The sequence below is a fragment of the Zootermopsis nevadensis genome, unplaced genomic scaffold (assembly GCF_977971745.1).
Source record: "Zootermopsis nevadensis isolate Lab colony 2312 unplaced genomic scaffold, Znev_1.0 Znev_ptg000060l, whole genome shotgun sequence".
NCBI lineage: Eukaryota > Metazoa > Arthropoda > Insecta > Blattodea > Termopsidae > Zootermopsis > Zootermopsis nevadensis.
Window position 1 is genome coordinate 344,737 of NW_028259191.1, and position 18,769 is coordinate 363,505.

An 18,769-nucleotide genomic window follows, 5' to 3' on the forward strand; every position below is an offset into this window, starting at 1 on the left:
AGGACAGGGTCCGGTTGAAGGCTTTGGTTAATTCGGTGATGAACCTTCGGGTTCGGTAAGCCATCTGGTTGGTTGGGTCCACTATTTGGGAAGCCTGAGGGGAAGAGACCTCTGGGGAGACCTAGACGTAGATGGGAGGATAATCTCAGGTGGGATCTATGGGAGACTGGATTTTGTTGGTCCAGGGCAGGGTCTGGTGGAGGGCTTTGGTTAATTCGGTGATGAACCTTCGGGTTCAGTAAGCCATCTGGTTGGTTGGGTCCACTATTTGGGAAACCTGAAGGGAAGAGACCTCTGGGGAGACCTAGACGTAGATGGGAGGATAATCTCAGGTGGGATCTATGGGAGACTGGATTTTGTTGGTCCAGGGCAGGGTCTGGTGGAGGGCTTTGGTTAATTCGGTGATGAACCTTCGGGTTCAGTAAGCCATCTGGTTGGTTGGGTCCACTATTTGGGAAACCTGAAGGGAAGAGACCTCTGGGGAGACCTAGACGTAGATGGGAGGATAATCTCAGGTGGGATCTATGGGAGACTGGATTTTGTTGGTCCAGGGCAGGGTCTGGTGGAGGGCTTTGGTTAATTCGGTGATGAACCTTCGGGTTCAGTAAGCCATCTGGTTGGTTGGGTCCACTATTTGGGAAGCCTGAGGGGAAGAGACCTCTGGGGAGACCTAGACGTAGATGGGAGGATAATCTCAGGTGGGATCTATGGGAGACTGGATTTTGTTGGTCCAGGGCAGGGTCTGGTGGAGGGCTTTGGTTAATTCGGTGATGAACCTTCGGGTTCCGGAAGCCATCTGGTTGGTTGGGACCACTAGTTGGGAAGCCTGAGGGGAAGAGACCTCTGGGGAGACCTAGACGTAGATGGGAGGATAATCTCAGGTGGGATCTATGGGAGACTGGATTTTGTTGGTCCAGGGCAGGGTCTGGTGGAGGGCTTTGGTTAATTCGGTGATGAACCTTCGGGTTCAGTAAGCCATCTGGTTGGTTGGGTCCACTATTTGGGAAACCTGAAGGGAAGAGACCGCTGGGGAGACCTAGACGTAGATGGGAGGATAATCTCAGGCGGGATCTATGGGAGATAGGAGTTGAAGGAGACTGGATTTTGTTGGCCCAGGACAGGGTCCGGTTGAAGGCTTTGGTTAATTCGGTGATGAACCTTCGGGTTCGGTAAGCCATCTGGTTGGTTGGGACCACTATTTGGGAAACCTGAAGGGAAGAGACCACTGGGGAGACCTAGACGTAGATGGGAGGATAATCTCAGGCGGGATCTATGGGAGATAGGAGTCGAAGGAGACTGGATTTTGTTGGCCCAGGACAGGGTCCGGTGGAGGGCTTTGGTTAATTCGGTGATGAACCTTCGGGTTCGGTAAGCCATCTGGTTGGTTGGGACCACTATTTGGGAAACCTGAAGGGAAGAGACCGCTGGGGAGACCTAGACGTAGATGGGAGGATAATCTCAGGCGGGATCTATGGGAGATAGGAGTTGAAGGAGACTGGATTTTGTTGGCCCAGGACAGGGTCTGGTTGAAGGCTTTGGTTAATTCGGTGATGAACCTTCGGGTTCCGGAAGCCATCTGGTTGGTTGGGACCACTATTTGGGAAGCCTGAGGGGAAGAGACCTCTGGGGAGACCTAGACGTAGATGGGAGGATAATCTCAGGCGGGATCTATGGGAGATAGGAGTCGAAGGAGACTGGATTTTGTTGGTCCAGGGCAGGGTCTGGTGGAGGGCTTTGGTTAATTCGGTGATGAACCTTCGGGTTTTATAACCCATCTAGTTAGTTATGTATAAAAGATTAAAGAAATTGATAACAATATATTATGTTTATTTTATTTGCATAACGAGTTCATTCTAAATCATTTTTTACACAAACACATGTAACTATGACTTTATTTTATTCTATGCACCTTTCACATTCTGAATTAATGGAATTCTATCAATCTGGCACATAACAAAATACACGAGAAACACTTTCTTCGAAATACACAGTTAATGTTCAAACGTGATACAGATCTGAAACTAAAATCAAAACATCGCGGTTAAAAAAGCTTGAAAAGAATTTGAATACACATACAATTTCAAACTGATTTTCACAATAAGGACATGTAGGACAGTAATGCACTTGACAGTTTCTAAACATTGGTGTTATGTACGTAGTTAGCATTCCAGCTTCATCTTTGGTTCAATTCTTAGACCAGAGTCTGGTTATCCTGAGGTCCTCTCAGTCTCTCCAGGCAAATGTTAAGATAATGTCTTAAAACAGCAGTGACTATTTCCTCCAAATCTTCATAAATTGGTTTGTCACAGTCATCCTCTCCTTCAATGCCATACAACATATAAAGCGACGTCAAACCTATGCAGTTACCCCCAACTTTAATTACAAAGACTGATGACTGTAGCAGTCCTGTGTCTGAAGTATTCACGAAGTACTTCTGACTAATCTTGCACATCCGACATTCTCGGCGATGGTTTTCCTTAGTCCAATGCAGACAAATGGTACCCGGAAATAAGCTATGAATGGCTTCCATCCATTCCTTTCCAGTTCACCTCACACAGTCCTCTCAGTTCATTAAATGATAACCACAAAAGCGTATAAACTGTAGCTAAACCATTGTAACTGAAACAACTGAACTATCTTTAACATAATGAGAACCTTCATATTAAATCTGATGCAAATTTCCATTATGTGCCAATTATAGAAATAATGTCTTCACATGCACCGAGTTTCCACAATTTGTTCAATTACTGCCAATAATAAACACCCGAGAACAGTCGTAGGAAATGAACTAGGTCTTGGACACTTCACGATATCTCCACCAGTCTCGAGGAAGGAGAAAACCTGGGAACTTATGTGAAGAAAATCAATGACCAGAATAAAATCTTAGTTTTCAAATGTCTGTCTTACAGGAATAACTTACATACTTTAAAATCTAGATCTAGAATTTATATTACTTACCTTTCTATACAAAATACATAGGAAAGTCCTTTATAATCGCTTTCAAAGTACTTCCGCTGTTCGTTTGCAAGATTTGTCAACGTTAACTTTCTCCTGAAAAGAGAAAACAAGATGATTACTTTCATATTTTGTAGAATAAAGATAGCCTGATCTGCCACCAATATTCCAGTCCGAGGACATAGCACAATGGGGAATTCCAAGGTTTAATGGTAACAGGAAAGCAGATCGGTGTTTAGGTTAATTTTTTAGGGCACATTTTCTAAATATTCTTCTGAAGGGTATCGTCACTGAGTCACATAACCAGGGCCGTGGAGTCTTGACTACTTAACTGCTGTAAACAGTGTGACTATCGTGAACTCAAGGTCCTTCAGACTGAGAGAAGCATTATGAAAATAAAGTAAATAATTCCGTTTTTGGTCACTTACATCAAAAGCCAAATGTTCTATAGAAAACAGACCCACAGTCTTAAAGTTCATAATATCATTGACGATACTAAATAACACAATGAGAGCTCAGCCATTACACTTGTTTGCTCATGACTGTAATTTTAAGCAATATTTTATAAAACCATAACTCCTGAATACATCCTTATACCCAAATGATTTAAAGACTGTGCAGGAATTCCAATGGAATATTTAGTACTAATTACAAAATCACCTTCATTACTAGAATATAACTAATTTTTTCTCAGCACATACAATACATGGGTTTCTAACGGATATACTCTTCCTAATAAAATATTCTTACTGTTTCTATCACTGTAACTAGCAGATTCACTCTTACTGTCATCATCATCATCATCGTTAGCATAGTTATTTCCTCTCAGATCAGTCACTGTGTTTCTTAGTATATACAAGAGTCAATAAACACAAAATTCTTGGGTTTGCAAATTGATAATCACCTAAATTGGACTAATCATATTGATAAACTGATGCCTAAGTTAGATCTCTGTTGCATGTCAGCAACTCTGACACACTCAGATCAGTATATTTTGCCTATTTTAACTCTTTAATGAAATATGGAATAATTTTGGGGGGAAATTCATCAAACATCAAAAAGATATTCACTTTACAAAAGAAAATTGTTAGGTTATTGGCTGGTGTAAGACCTAGGAATTCATGTAGAAGTCTATTTAAGAGATTAGAGATCTTAGCTCTCATTAATGAACTTTATTGTAAATAACCAAGAACTCTTTCAAACTATACACCACGTCAACACAGGGAATAAAAATCAGCTTCATAGACCAATTGCCAGTCTCTCATGTTTTCAGAAGAGTGCATATTATGCAGGGATCAAAATTTTCAACAGTCTATCATCAAATCTCTCAAGTCTTGTAAATAAAAAGGCGCAATTTAAATCAGCATTGAAAAGATACTTAATTACAAACTCCTTTTACTCTGTCGATGAATTTATAATGTTTACAAGTAAGTCGTAATTTATCCTTTGTATTTTTGTGACATTTATATGACTTGTGTTTGTATAACATGTATTGTATTATTATTACGACTTTTTCCACATCCTATTGTCATCTGACTGTCTTACGGATCCATGGAATGTAAATAAATTATTAGTAGTAAGATTTAGATGTTCTCACAGCAGCAAATATGAAGATGGCTGTCATCTGGATTGCTACACCACGTAGTCTTTTAGAAGTTCACTAATGTTTCAGAGGTGTTTGGTGCCTCCATCATAAGGATGACGGTCTCTTATTAACTTCCCTCATATGCAATATCATTTAATCATTTTGATTTGGTTAAACTTTAATTTTGGCATTTCCACAAATACACACCACCTACATGAAAATATCAGACCACTGAGCCTATAAGAGCTCTGTTAATAAAATTATTGGAAATCATTTCTGATAAATATTATATGTCAATAATTTGTTAATAAAGCATCACGTGCCATTTTCATTCACTTTCCCACCTAACCTTGATAATCAAAGTGGATAATAACTATACCAAGGATGTATAGATTTTTCAAGCTGCTCATTTCTTTTAATTTCATAACAGCAGTTCTATACTCACCCATCGAGGTACACACGAGCACGAGATGCAGCCAAATGTGCATTGTATGTGGGAACTGGATAGGACACACTGCGTGTGCATCGTGAGAACATGTGACATAAGTAATATGTAAGCTGTTCAAGATCATCAGTCATCATATCATTATCATCTTTCCACAACAAATGATACTTGGTCGGTCGACTCACACCCTGCAAAAACACGTTAACACCAAAAGTTATATAGACTGTAATTGACAATCTATTCCAATACCAGTGAGAATATTATAAAAACATTAATTTTAATAATTTATTTCAATTATCGTTAGTCCGTCTTTGTGGATGACCGTATGTCTGCAATTTTCCTTTGAGCTTGGCATTAACCTTTTAAATACTTGTTGCCAGAATACTGGCCGCCGTATGTGAAAGCTTAGGCATCCCTTACTAAAAATTGGTCTAATTGAATTGTACACTGGATATTTAAAAGAATACAGTAAAGTTAATGAGTTTGACAGCCAAAATCCCAATCTAGCAATTTCTTCCTGCTAATATATGTAACGTAGGGAGAGGAGTATGCAACAAATAAAACACAATTTTATGTGATATATAAAAAGACTTAGTTACTTTATATCTTCATATACAGGAAAATAAAATCATTCTTAATAACTGAGTTTTTATTTGGAGGTTCTGGCTTAAAATATTATAATACAATTTATTTTATGGTATTCTGCACTTTGACGCCTTTAAATGGTAATTTAAACCAGTGGTAAGATTATGAACAAAGTATTTAAATTCTATGCAATAAAGGTTAATAACTTCTTAAAGAGTACACGTCCCTAATGATCACTAAAGAATAGCCAAAACCAGTTGGCTGCTGTTTAAAATATGTTCAATTTGATGTTACTGAAGTAATTAATAATTATACTGAATTATACTGGTAATGGAAACTAATACTAAAATATATTACCATCCAACCAGAGTACCTGGGGGTACATTACGGTTCTTCCCATCTTCATCCTCCGTACGTGTGGGAAAAAAATCTAGTATGATGTCGTTTCTGAACAACAAGAAATGTCACCATTGGTTTGTATCCTTGCTGCACTGAAGAACAGGCACGTCTCACAGCAGTCAGCTCACTATTCAAAACCTGTAAAATAATAATGTGAAACAGATAAGCTTTTTCAGTAAAAATTTCTTCTTGGCCAAACAACATAGACAGCAGTATTATAGAGAAAAAAGTTGTTCAACCAAACTCCATATTAAGAATAAGTCACGATAGCTCAGTAAAATGGCTGGATTCAAGGTCAACGACTGGGATTCAATTCACGGTGGCAATCAAAAACAGACCGCACCAATCGTACAATACTTATTTCATTTAATTCTACATTGTATGTTTGGTTACAATATAAAGAGGAAAGATTTAAACCCGTGTTCTCTCAAACTCACATCAACCCCTCAATAGGAACAACTATACATCAGACAATATACCATATTTACCCAATTATAAGACAAAGTTTTCTAACTTTATTCTCATTAAAAATAGGGGTATATTATAACCATAAAGAAAAATGTATAAAAAGATTGATTCAGTGATATCTCGGAAAAAAACAAGACATAATACAAAAACTCAAAAACAGAATAATTTATCAATAAGGCTATTTCAGAAACAGAAATCATTACATTCTGCTTACTCTTACTGCCATACAAACTAGCTAACCTTTTACTACTTTTTATTATGATTCATTTATATTTTATTGCGTTATATTACGTTTTAACTTTTAAATTATTATAGTTCCTATGTCAATATCCAAAATCACGATTTGAAAATTAATTTTTCAGATATAAAACATCCAAGTACAACCTCCAAATTTAAAGGAAGAGATAAAATTAAACAAATCAAAATAACCAATATACGCAACGCAAGATGCACAACAGTTTTTAAAATATATTAAAATTGATAGACCTGATGATGATGTAATACACATTGAAACATGTCGTCAAATGTAACAAGATGCAGTATCTACTGAGAATGTTATAATTTTAAGTAATTTTAAACACCATTATTTTAAGTTTGTGTATAGACGGAAAATAAAATATTGTATCAATAAAACACAAACATGACGCAATTAAGATATAAGTTAATGAAGTTCTGTATTTTTTATGCCATAACTATCAGAAGACTGATAACATTATCACTCGTGTTGTCACTTATCAGAGATCACAGAAACCATTTGCGCTGTAAATTATCAGCACAACATCAGGTGAACACAGTATATTGTCACCAAACCTGAGGACTCATATAAATTCATTATTTAATTCCCCTCAATCCTGTAACTCTGAAATATACCTTTGCAAACTCTCCCTCACTGACACCATCTCTATAAAATATTATCCTGTTTGGCAAATAACGTGTGGCGTCACGGAAGTACAACAGCTGGTCCCTAATAATAGCTTCCAAGTCTTGAATGATCTCAACTTTCGGAGGCTGCAGTTGAATCTGAATGTTGTATTTGAATAATGCTTTTGGATCATGACTGGCACACACCTGCAAAAGGTACAGAAAAGTTGATTAGATTAAAATAAGAGAATTTCTACAGATATCACAGCATGACCCCTGATGATCTAACAAAGTATAACATCTACTACACACTTGCTTCTTGCATCATCAAATTAAAAAGAAGAGTTTGGGTCTGAAATGAAGTTCCATCTCATAACCAAGGTTATGTTTACATCCTGGCTAGTTTGGCCTACCTCGTCAGGAATTATGAATGGAGCAATAGTGCAGTGACCATCAAGAACTTGGAGGAAAGCCTATCATAGTGACCTTTTGGTATCAATTTCAATTCCATTTTGGATAACCTATCTTCATTCACTATACTGCAAAACCATTTATCAGTATTTGGTTTTAAATCTTCTTGTAATTTATCAATTTTACACTGACAACACATTCCCCATATAGCGTACACATACGAAACATCCATAAAGTTGCATGCAGTACATTATCATCACAATGAGTCTACATGCGCAGCATGGCTGAACGTCAGTTTCATTTCTAATCCACTACACTTGAGTATCAAGTGTGTCACACGAGACAAGACAGCACACATTCTGTGCAACATCAAGGAATATTTATGATCATTTTTAAATAACCTAGCCTTCAAGTTAAAGTTTGCACCATCAAGGAGCATGACAAAATAATCTCTGATCTTGTAACTTTATGTTTGGAGAATACACACAAGTAAACATCAACATTAACATAGAAAAATAACATTACTGCAAATTAAGTGGCCAAGTAACCATTTAAATGCCTACACATGGCGTTAAAAGATAAAATGTGTAATGATAAACAGATAAATGCATATTATATTCAAATATTTTAAAATACATTGAAGCAGCATTCGATATATTTCTGTCCTAGTTCTTTAAGAGGTTCACTAACTCTGTTTCCAAGAAGATACTCATATTTCTGCTGAACTAAGAGTTGCATATAAGAATCTGTGTAGAAGGAAAGGGAATTTTATGCTTGTCCGCTTGCTTATATTTCTTTCGCAGTGACTTCCCTAACAACTTAAAAATTTTATCCACAAAAATGAGCCAGAGTTTTATTCACAGGGAAAACTCTTTATTTTTGATAACCAATCAAAAGGTCAATGCCCATATAAGTCTGATGAATTCAATTCAAGAAAAGAATGCAGACTGTATATGCACATACTTACAGCAACAACAGAGGGTATATCTTTTTGATCAGGTGAAGGATGAGTCACATCAGCTCCAACTATCATTACAGGAGATTCAAAGAATGGCGGCCTGAGAACAAAGGAACACTCTATCACTCGTTATCAAAAAAAAAATACTAGTTTTAATCATAAAGCCAGCTGTAAGCTGCCACTACAGCACACTTAATTTTTGTTACATAAACAAAGGTAATCTCTGTAAGACTTGAGGTTCTCACAGCGGTGAGTATGAAGATTTCCGTCTTCTGGGTTGTTGCGCTGTGTAGTCTGGTCGATGTTAACCAACTTTTCAGAGGTCATACTGCCTCCGTCATCAGATCGCCCTGATGACGGAGGCAGTATGACCTCTGAAACGTTGGTTAACATCGACCAGACTACACAGCGCAATAACCCAGAAGACGGATATCTTCAAAGGTAATCTCAATGCTATTATATGGACACATGTTAACACACATTACTGGGGAGGCTCTGTTACTTCATGCGCTGAGTTTAAAAATACAAGACTCCAAATAAATATTATGTTGCAGATATTTAAATGCTGTTGCCACTTACACAGGTGTTTGTAAAAGGGATGGCAATTCATGGCACACTGTGTGGTAAAGGCAGCACAAAGCACAACCACCTCAAATCAGACTGTTCATCCAGAATAAATAATGAATCAAGGTTATCAAATTGGAAGGCCTATGATAAAAATCTTGTATTTAAAAACTTCAATGTGCTACCTGTGGAAGGAGACCTGCGTCATGTATTAAGACAATAATGTTCGGCCACACACTTCTAACAGTGAAGATTATTACACTTAATGTGGCACTACATGATTCTCATTTGTTTCCAAAGCTTTCAAGGGTATGACATGTATTTGGATGACGATCTTCACGTATAAGAGCAGCACTTCAGAATGTAATAAGTGGAGGCTATAAACAGGTACTTTCCACTTATATAAAGTACTTGAAGGGAAGTTATGGCACTGAAAGAGGGTACTCGAAGGCAATAAAGTGGCACTGGAAAGCAGTAATGACTAACAAAGTGATGAGAGGTATTGTGCACAAATTAAATGAACAGCCCAGGGTCTGATACACACCTCAGAGACGGCATTGATCAAATAATGAGTGGCACAAAGAAGACAAAGTACTCAGTGCAAAATTTCATGTTAAAAAGCCTTCTGTTCACAAGGTAGAAATCATTTTAAAATTTAACTAAAATCAACTATTTATGCCCAAAAACATTACTACATCTCTCCAGAGAAGAAATACATGAGCTCATGTCCAAGTTTCCTTAAAAAAGTTCTACTCACATTTGCAGCAGAGCAGGTGGCTCACTTTGTATTTTACGTTAAAAATAGCCCACAGAACACTTCCGAATCATTTTCCAACCCACAATCATCCCACCACTTGACACTACATAATCTATGCAGTTGCGAAAGTATCAAAAAGGGAAAGTTGACTCAAGTATTTAATTGGAAATTGGAAATAAACAGTACAATATCTTTCCCTGTGGTAAATACAGTGTAATTTCAAAACATTACTCAGAATGTAGTTAATGTTCAGTTTCAGATATTTACTTCAGTCAGAAAGGAAAATTAACTGGACGTTTATGAGAAAGTACAACAAATAGAACTAAATCTTATGGTTGTAGTTATGGATCCCTTAGGTTAAATATTATGTAAATATGTAATAATATGCTAAAAGTTACTTCATAAATGAGACTTACCTTGACACAGATGAAAGTGTGTGATTCACTCCATTCAGTTTTCAATTGACTTTCAGAAGAATTTTGGAACATGTAGCTTCATTCATACATTGCATTGTTATTGACTTTATACATTGAGTTAAGACTCCAACATTCAGTTCTGCAATTTGCTTCACCTTGGCTACAACACAGTTGAAAACAAATGTTAATTCATACAACAAAACAAGAAGACCACAAAAATTATAATAAAACAGAGAACACATTTCTTAATTAGAACTTCCTAGGTGAAAGTTATTTACATGGCAAGATTTCTGCAATGTCAGTAAAGTTCTACCAGACTATACAGCACAACATCCTGTACGACAGTAATCTTTATGTTCATATGTCAACAATTCCAAACTTTGAGGTTATATCAGGCAAAATTAAAATATTCAAAATGTGTACCAGCCAAAATTATATACATACACGGAACACTAAAGCGTATAATTATTAATTCAGTTCCTGCTAGCCTCACCATACAGACCAAAACATTTGAACAGACAAAAGTTAATCAAAGAACCTCTTATTTAAACAAGGGTGGAAGAGTGCTTTATTCATACAATAGACCTCTTACCATAACTGTTTTTCACATTTGGAATCACAACAACAATCAGATCAACTCTCTGTTTCATTGAAGTGAAGAATGCCTGCAATTCAGATGTGTCCCTTGCTAGAAACCGCAAACTTCGTGATTGCAATGGACGTGCAATATTCATCCCAAAATTCTTCCCTGTTTTCTGCATTAATTCTCCAAAACGCCTGCAAATTTTAATTTGAAATATACAAAAACCATTAATGAAATGGAAAGAATAGGATAAATGACTATAGACTCAGTGGTAGTATTACATAAACAGAAGACAATAACTACTTTTCCAACTGAATAGTCACTCTTTAATGATAATTATTAATCATTCTATTCTTGGAACAGTGTATTTCAAGTCATCTGATTTAACATCATCTGTGCTATTTTAGTCTACTTCCCTCTCTGGAAAGATTTTCATGAAACTAAAATGAAGTGCATGCCATTAAAGGACACCCCACCTACTTTTTAATTTCCTACTATCAGTAACACTGCCGTGGTGCAACAACGTCTGAAGCTGGGGTGACACAAACACCTCATATGCAGGCACTTCAAATATTGTGTGCCATTTAATTATTAAAAAGTATTACTTCCATTAAGGCATGTTTCTTTAATGTTCAACGATACCAGGTAAGTTTCGCAATATATATATATATATATATATATATTTGTTTTGATGGCTATCAGTTGATTAACTAATGGAGATGAGCATGGGGATGTTTTACTCATTTGTTATTTATTTAATGATGCTTTGTGCTGTGAGGAGTTCCAATTAGAAAACAGATAAACATTTTACTCAATTATTTTCCTTATAAAATTAGTTGATTTGACATTGTTATTATCCACTCGCTTAAAAAGTACATAAATATTACATGGTAACTATTTTATCATCATGCAGGGTGATACAATAATTTATTTATATTTATTTATTTATTTAGTGTTCTGTCTGACGACAGGTCCATATGAACAGGATCCTTCCATCCTTTTCTCGGACTGGGACCTGTTCATATACGTTCTTGGCAGATGATCCAGAAGTGGTTTGCCATTGCCTTCTTCTGTGTGTGAATGGAGTAATTGTTGGGATGCCACGGAGGAAGACTCCGTGTTGCCTAGACCACGGCCTTGCCCAACACAAGTTATAAATTCGGGCACCGCCGGGAATCGAACCCGAGACTCCAGGATTAATAATACCAAAAATGAATGTGTGATATATAATACATATCAGCAGTCTGCAAGCTGAGAACTATATGATTTCATTCTAATTTTTTTCAACCTATTTAGAGCAAGGGGTGGTGACTTTCTCTGGAACGAGATACAACTTTATTTTCATGTCCCATTGTTTGCAATGGGCTACTCTCCCAATTTTTAATTTACAGTAATGCTAAAATCGTGATACAGAACAAGAATTTTGAAGGAAATCAGGCTTCATAAATTCTTCCAAAAACTTCTTATTAAACAGGCTTCTACCTAATACATGTAAGTTCTGTAATAAAATAAAAATATGTGAATTATAAGTTGACGGTGAGTCAGACGGCTCTTCAAGTACTGTATTAAGACAAAATTTAAAAAAAATCATTAGATGAAAAGTATTGATTTGTCTACAAACTATTATCATCATACTCATCTACTGATATTTCAGAAGTACTTGCAGTCTTACAACAAAGCTTTCTCACCTCAATCTTATGTATCACATTATATTTCATAATTCTCTGCTAAAATCAAAGCAATAAAATTGCCATCACATTTGGTTAATACTCACCCGAGTGCATCTTCTTTTACATAACTGTCTAAGTTGAGAATTATCCAAGATTTCAAATTACCGCTGATAACAAAATTTGATGCTCTCCACACACCACTCCTTGGTATTGTAGGAGATCTCTGATTCTGAAAATAACAATTCTATTTAAGTCCATTTTATGTACTCTATGTTAAAAAACACAACTTTACAAAACTGAACTGGAAAGATGTGAAATGACATAGTCAAGGCCTAATCTAAGGTACTATCCCTGTATCTGCCTGGAGGGACTGAGGAAAACTACAAAAAACCCAGTCAGGATAGGCAGTCTCCAGGCCAAGATTTTAACATGGGGCCTCCCAAATAAAAAATAGGATTGTTAACCACTTGGCAATGATTTTCATTTTAAACACTATCAATGTATGTTTTTAAATATGTAACGTATCTCATCTACGTATTTAAAAATGAAAATTTGTAATGCAGGATCCAACAAAATATTTTTAGCCTGTATATTTTTAAAATTTTATTATAACCTACTGATAGCAAACTATTCTACAATAATAATCAAAATTACACAGTGACCTTCTGTTTCACATATTTTATATTTTGTAAAATGGAAGCCTCAAGATGGTCTATTATACTGAAACATGTTGTTCAAAAACATACATCTGTGATAATAACTGAATTATTATTGTTGTATGTGATGAAAGACTACAAGTTACATTAAACATATTTGTGTAATAAACCCGCCCAAAAATAAAATGCTTGAATATAATATGTCCTTGAAAAATGAACAATGTTTACAAGGACACCCACTATATGAAGTTTCAATTAATGTACTCACTTCATATTCCAACTTCGGAGCATCCAGGATCCGAGCACTTACTTCTTCAAACTTTCCTCCAACAGAGAGACCAAATTCTCTGACACATGGGTCTTCATTGAATCTCACTGACCTCAACTGAAATAAAACCAAAACACACTCAAATATGTAGCTTGAACAACAACAAATTATGCAAAATTTTGAGGATGTCAAAGATACATACATTACTTAAGTATGTACTCAATCGAAGCAACCCACAATACTTTTGTACATAAAACACAACAACCACATATTACACTTCATTCGATATGTGTGTGAAACCAACAAAGTTAAGTAGCATTTGAGGTTTTCACAGCGGTGAGTCTGAAAATGGCTGTCTTCTGGGTTGTTGCACCATGTAGTCTGGTAGAAGTTTACTGACATTTCAGAGGTCCTTGCTTCTTCCATCATCCAGACTACACAGTCAAACAACCCAGAAGACAGCCATCTTAAAATATAAAGTTGTTAAAATACTAATATTGTACTTCATCACATAATTCACATTCTCATTTTTGTGTTAAAGCAACACCAAAATTGAAAAGTAATACTCTTTGCAAGACACAAAGGTTACAAAAGTGTACTTTACACCACACACTGCTTAACATTATCCCCTTAATCATATCTAGGAATAGTAATTGATCCTTCCATTTGCTATCACTATTCTTTTCACACACTCACATATTTATCCTCTTAATCTGCAAAAGTGATACAGTTACAGATTACACCACAGAAATGCAATACTTAATTTTTAGAGAGCTCACTAATTCACTTCCATCCACAGAACATACTTTCTTCTGATGTTACTATAACAACAAAGTAACTTAATACATTATGCTGGGTTGAGTCCAAACATTCATATCGTTCGTAATATTCATTACGAGAACTTGACATGTATGAATATGAAATGGCCTCTAATCATAATTCACTCCATGACAAATTATGATCAGCTCCTTCTCAACATATATGGCAGAACATAAAAAGTTCATACAATAAGAGATACACGGAACCATGATCTTTGCTGAAAAACATGCCAGACAGATGCCTACAAATTAAATTTCAAGGACAAGATTAGGTTTGGGTTAGACCATGGACTGAAGCTTGGTGAGGGAGCCCAAGGGTACCCTCAGGGGGAGTACACCCCACAGGTTCTCCACAACTTTCCTGCTGATTAGATGTGTGAGCACACATAATGTCCAGATCTGGGGTACCAAAAAGCCACACGCTATTTATCCAGAACAATGGTTTATGGTCAGATCTTTTTTTGCATAAAGCACAATTACAGGCATCACGTATCTCATCATATTGCAACAGTGGTTAATGCCACAACTGTCAGAAGATTTTCCACAAAAGGATTCCTAGTTCCGGCAGGATTGCGTACTGCAACTCTGGCGTTTGGAAGTCGGTGGCTACCTTTATGAAAACCTGCCTTGCACGTGGCCTCCGAGAACCCCTGACCTGACACTAATGGGGTTATGCAAAGGATGCAGTTTACTAACCTCCTCGGCCAACACATTCTTCATGAATTAAATACACATATCCAAATTCAGTGGAAGTTGTGACACCTTGGACAAAGTGATGCAAGAACTTAAATAATTCTTTTAGGTTTGCCATGTGGTGAATGGCTCTCACATCATAAACCTCTACCTTGATGCAAATTAGAAGGTTACCTTTTTCACCTGTATGTCGTTTCATTGTACTGTCACTTGTAGTATTTGTTCAATAAATTTATGAAATGGTGTCCAACATTGAAACAGTCCAACGTAGGTAAGAAAATACTGGCACAATGAATGTGTTTTGTGCTGCTCATTAAACAACACTTTCTTAATTGCACAGTTTATATAGAGAATATAGTGCTGAATGAGAAGATAAAGAATTTTGAATTGTGAAGGATGTGGAAGTAACCAGTCATGGCCTTGTTTTAAAACATTATCCCAGCAGAAGTTGAAGAGAATTACTAAAATCTCAAACCACAATAGCTAGGCCTTGGACCAAGAACCTCCCAAATATTCAGCAGAAGTACTAATCACCCAATTTTGACGTCTGGTGCGTGAGTTTCATTTTATGAACACGATAACTAAATGTGTGTTCAAGTCATGTACAAAGCAAAAATTCAGATTGCAAGACAGTGGGACAGGAAAAGTTATGAAAAATGTACACAAAGTTTGCCTGGAAAACCTGAAGGTAATAACAGGACACTTACATCCACTATTATGTCACAGAATTATTTATTTGATCCCACATACCCCATAATCTATGTCTTTCAATAGAAATGAGATACCGAGTCTGGCACCCATAAAATCGACCTTTTAAAGACAGTTTACAGAATTACTTTTGCATACCTGTACTTGTTTGAGGAGCAGACGGTCGTAATGTTGCCCATAGAATGCCGCCATCATGGATTCCGACCTTCCGGGGTTCACCGGTAGGAGATTCCTCCGACTTGGTGGGTCCACCTTCCTTTCCTACAGTCTCCACCCCAACCAGCCAGCAGAGCAGAAAAGTACACGCTAATGATGTTCCATACAGGGGTTTCTACAAGAAACCTTTAATGTTTTATCAAATGCTTTGTACTAATGCAGTCCTTGTTCTGTAACAACTGACTAAAGCCCAATGGTAACTACATGTACTATCTGCCTTAATATTAAGAAATTGCAGTTTGCTCACAGAGTGTATTTATAGGTTTCACATTATTTTAAGAGTAAACAAGAGATTATTACCATCAAAAAGCATTGACTAACTAATTTGTAAACTTATTTTCCAGACTTGTATTGCAGAATCTGAAGGTTATGTACATTGATATGTGAAACGTCCTTCCAATTGTGTCAAAAGTACTGAGGTTCATGAATATTTTGTGAAATGACATGTTCTACATCCTTTGGTTTAGTCCTAAGAAGGATCTATGGATTGTAAATAAACTCTACTCTCTAACATACCTGAATACTGCACTTCCTTATCCAAGTCACAAACGCTCCAGGTGCCTCGTTCTGTCTGCTTCTTCACATCTCCAACTCCAAATAAGCTGCTTCCCCATCACGCACACAACTGATCTTCTGAAACACTGATATTCAGACAAATTGGTCTGCCATGTCTTCGTGTGACACCAGTCCACACACACTACAGATACAGTTCACATGAAAGTAGCCACTCAGCACATCCCCTCATCTCAAACTCATCTTTGAGACATACAAGTCACTCACACTGAATCTATAACCGTACACCTCCTCTGAAAGCAAGGTAATCGCACGAGGGCCTGAGGTCTTCCTTGTGGCATTGTGAGGCATGCTACGAACACCCGATAAAAAAAAAATTAACAGATTCTCCCTCTGAAATGATACAGGATTTCGGTATGTAGTACATTCTCAAACACCTAAACATTGTCAATGAATAAATAAATATAAATACATGAAAATCTGAAACGCAAGCACATATACCTATATTAATTCTAAATTTCAAAGAATTTGACGAAACATATCCGCCATGTTGTGACGTCACAGTCAACGCCCAGTGAACGCGAATGCATGTTCAGCACACAATGGAATAAAATTTTCTAGACTTTGAAGATCCGATTTGTTTGCTAGAGTCCTGCGAAAGAAGAATGCTTATTACATGATGGCCAGCGTCCATATTCCTGCGATTTGTGTCACAAATCATTCGCTCGTCAAAGTACACTGAAGCAGCATAAGCGCATACACAATGGGGACCGTTCATATTCCTGTGATGTGTGTAACAAGTCATTCATCGATCAGCATAACCTGAAGACTCACCAGCGTACGCACAGTGGTGAAAGGCTATATTCCTGTGATGTATGTAACAAATCATTCGCTGATCAGAGTAATCTGAAAAAGCATCTACTCATTCACAGTGAAAATGTTTAAGCTTTATATCCATAATATAAATATAAATGTAAAGCAACTTTTGTATTTATATTTAAAATTCTGAGGTTTATGTATATTAATTTGTAAAATTATTTTTCATACTTGTATTGCAGAATCTGAAATTTATGTACATTGATATGTGAAATACGTTCTTGTACTTGTGTTGAAAGTTCTGAAGTATATGTATATTGTATGAAATGACATGTTCTACATCCTTTGGTTGAGTCCTAAGAAGGATCTATGGAATGTAAATAAACTCTACTCTACTCTAATTGTTAATGACATGGCAAACATGTAACAAATCTTGTCATTTGGCATACTGAGATGCCGATAACAGGGCGGAATTAGGTAATTAAATTCAGAATTTATTCGAATCAAATAGATTATAGTTACATGTGGAAACGTAATGAAAATTCTACCTATTCATCTCATCCTCCATGTGCTGTTCCAATGTTTCATCATTTATTATCGCCATTCTGGATACTGATATAAATTCAAAACCACAAAATGGAGCAAGGAATTTAAGAAACTCTGAACGCCATCACTACATTCAACATTTGGAAGTCTTCATGACTGATATAAGATACATAACTAACCACGAAAACCAAGGTAGCCAACGTTAGATGGTTTCTTGAAGTAGAAAGCCTGTGAGTAGCTGCAAACTGTACAAATTGTATAAATAAGCAGGATTTTCCAACAGAGGAATATTGTGGTCCTCGAATATAGAGAACTATATCCCAAATATACTCACAGCCTACAGAAGATTGGCAAAAATTAGTTGGAATTTCAAACTGCCAAATTGGCTCTCCTGATCACTGCCTTCTTGATTAAAATATTTCTAATGTCTGTCTGTACGCAGTAGGCTTTTTTACAATATAGAAATTAGTGCACGGGACCACTGTTCTGAATTTTATAAGCCTTCTATTTAGAGAGAGCTGTACAAAAAATTGGGCTATCTGCAGATGTGAATCTGAAGGCTTTGCTCACGTGGCTTACTCCCCATTACTTAGTCCACTTGGGGTCTTGCCCTTCTTCCCATACTTAATAGTTTCAATCAGTAATAGTGACAGACCAATTTAAACACTTCTTTTAATATAATGTTAAAAACTACTTTGTGGGTCTAATGGGTGAAAATAACTCCCTCCCTGCTCTTCAGTTTTATCCTTACAATATAAGTGGATGAAGCTGAAACTTGACACACTCATATGCAAACAGTGACATAATTCTTAAACTTGATGTTGTATGTGTAAGATCATTCAAGGGCATATACAGCCATTACAACAGCAGTGTGATGA

The 18,769-nt window shown here is 36.5% G+C and overlaps 1 pseudogene across 1 annotated transcript; it reads right to left on the bottom strand.

Moving 5' to 3' along the window:
• Positions 1-1,810: 1,810 nt before the first annotated feature.
• LOC147871294 (protein argonaute-2-like) lies at positions 1,811-18,244 on the bottom strand (annotated as a pseudogene). Its single transcript, XR_015532492.1, has 14 exons — positions 18,226-18,244; positions 16,533-16,657; positions 15,939-16,131; positions 13,582-13,698; positions 12,762-12,886; positions 10,997-11,181; positions 10,405-10,564; positions 8,677-8,767; positions 7,308-7,505; positions 5,928-6,107; positions 5,825-5,834; positions 4,986-5,173; positions 2,959-3,051; positions 1,811-2,848 (listed from the first exon to the last, which is right to left on the bottom strand). The product of XR_015532492.1 is annotated as a protein argonaute-2-like (transcript).
• Between the last annotated feature and the right edge of the window lie 525 nt (positions 18,245-18,769).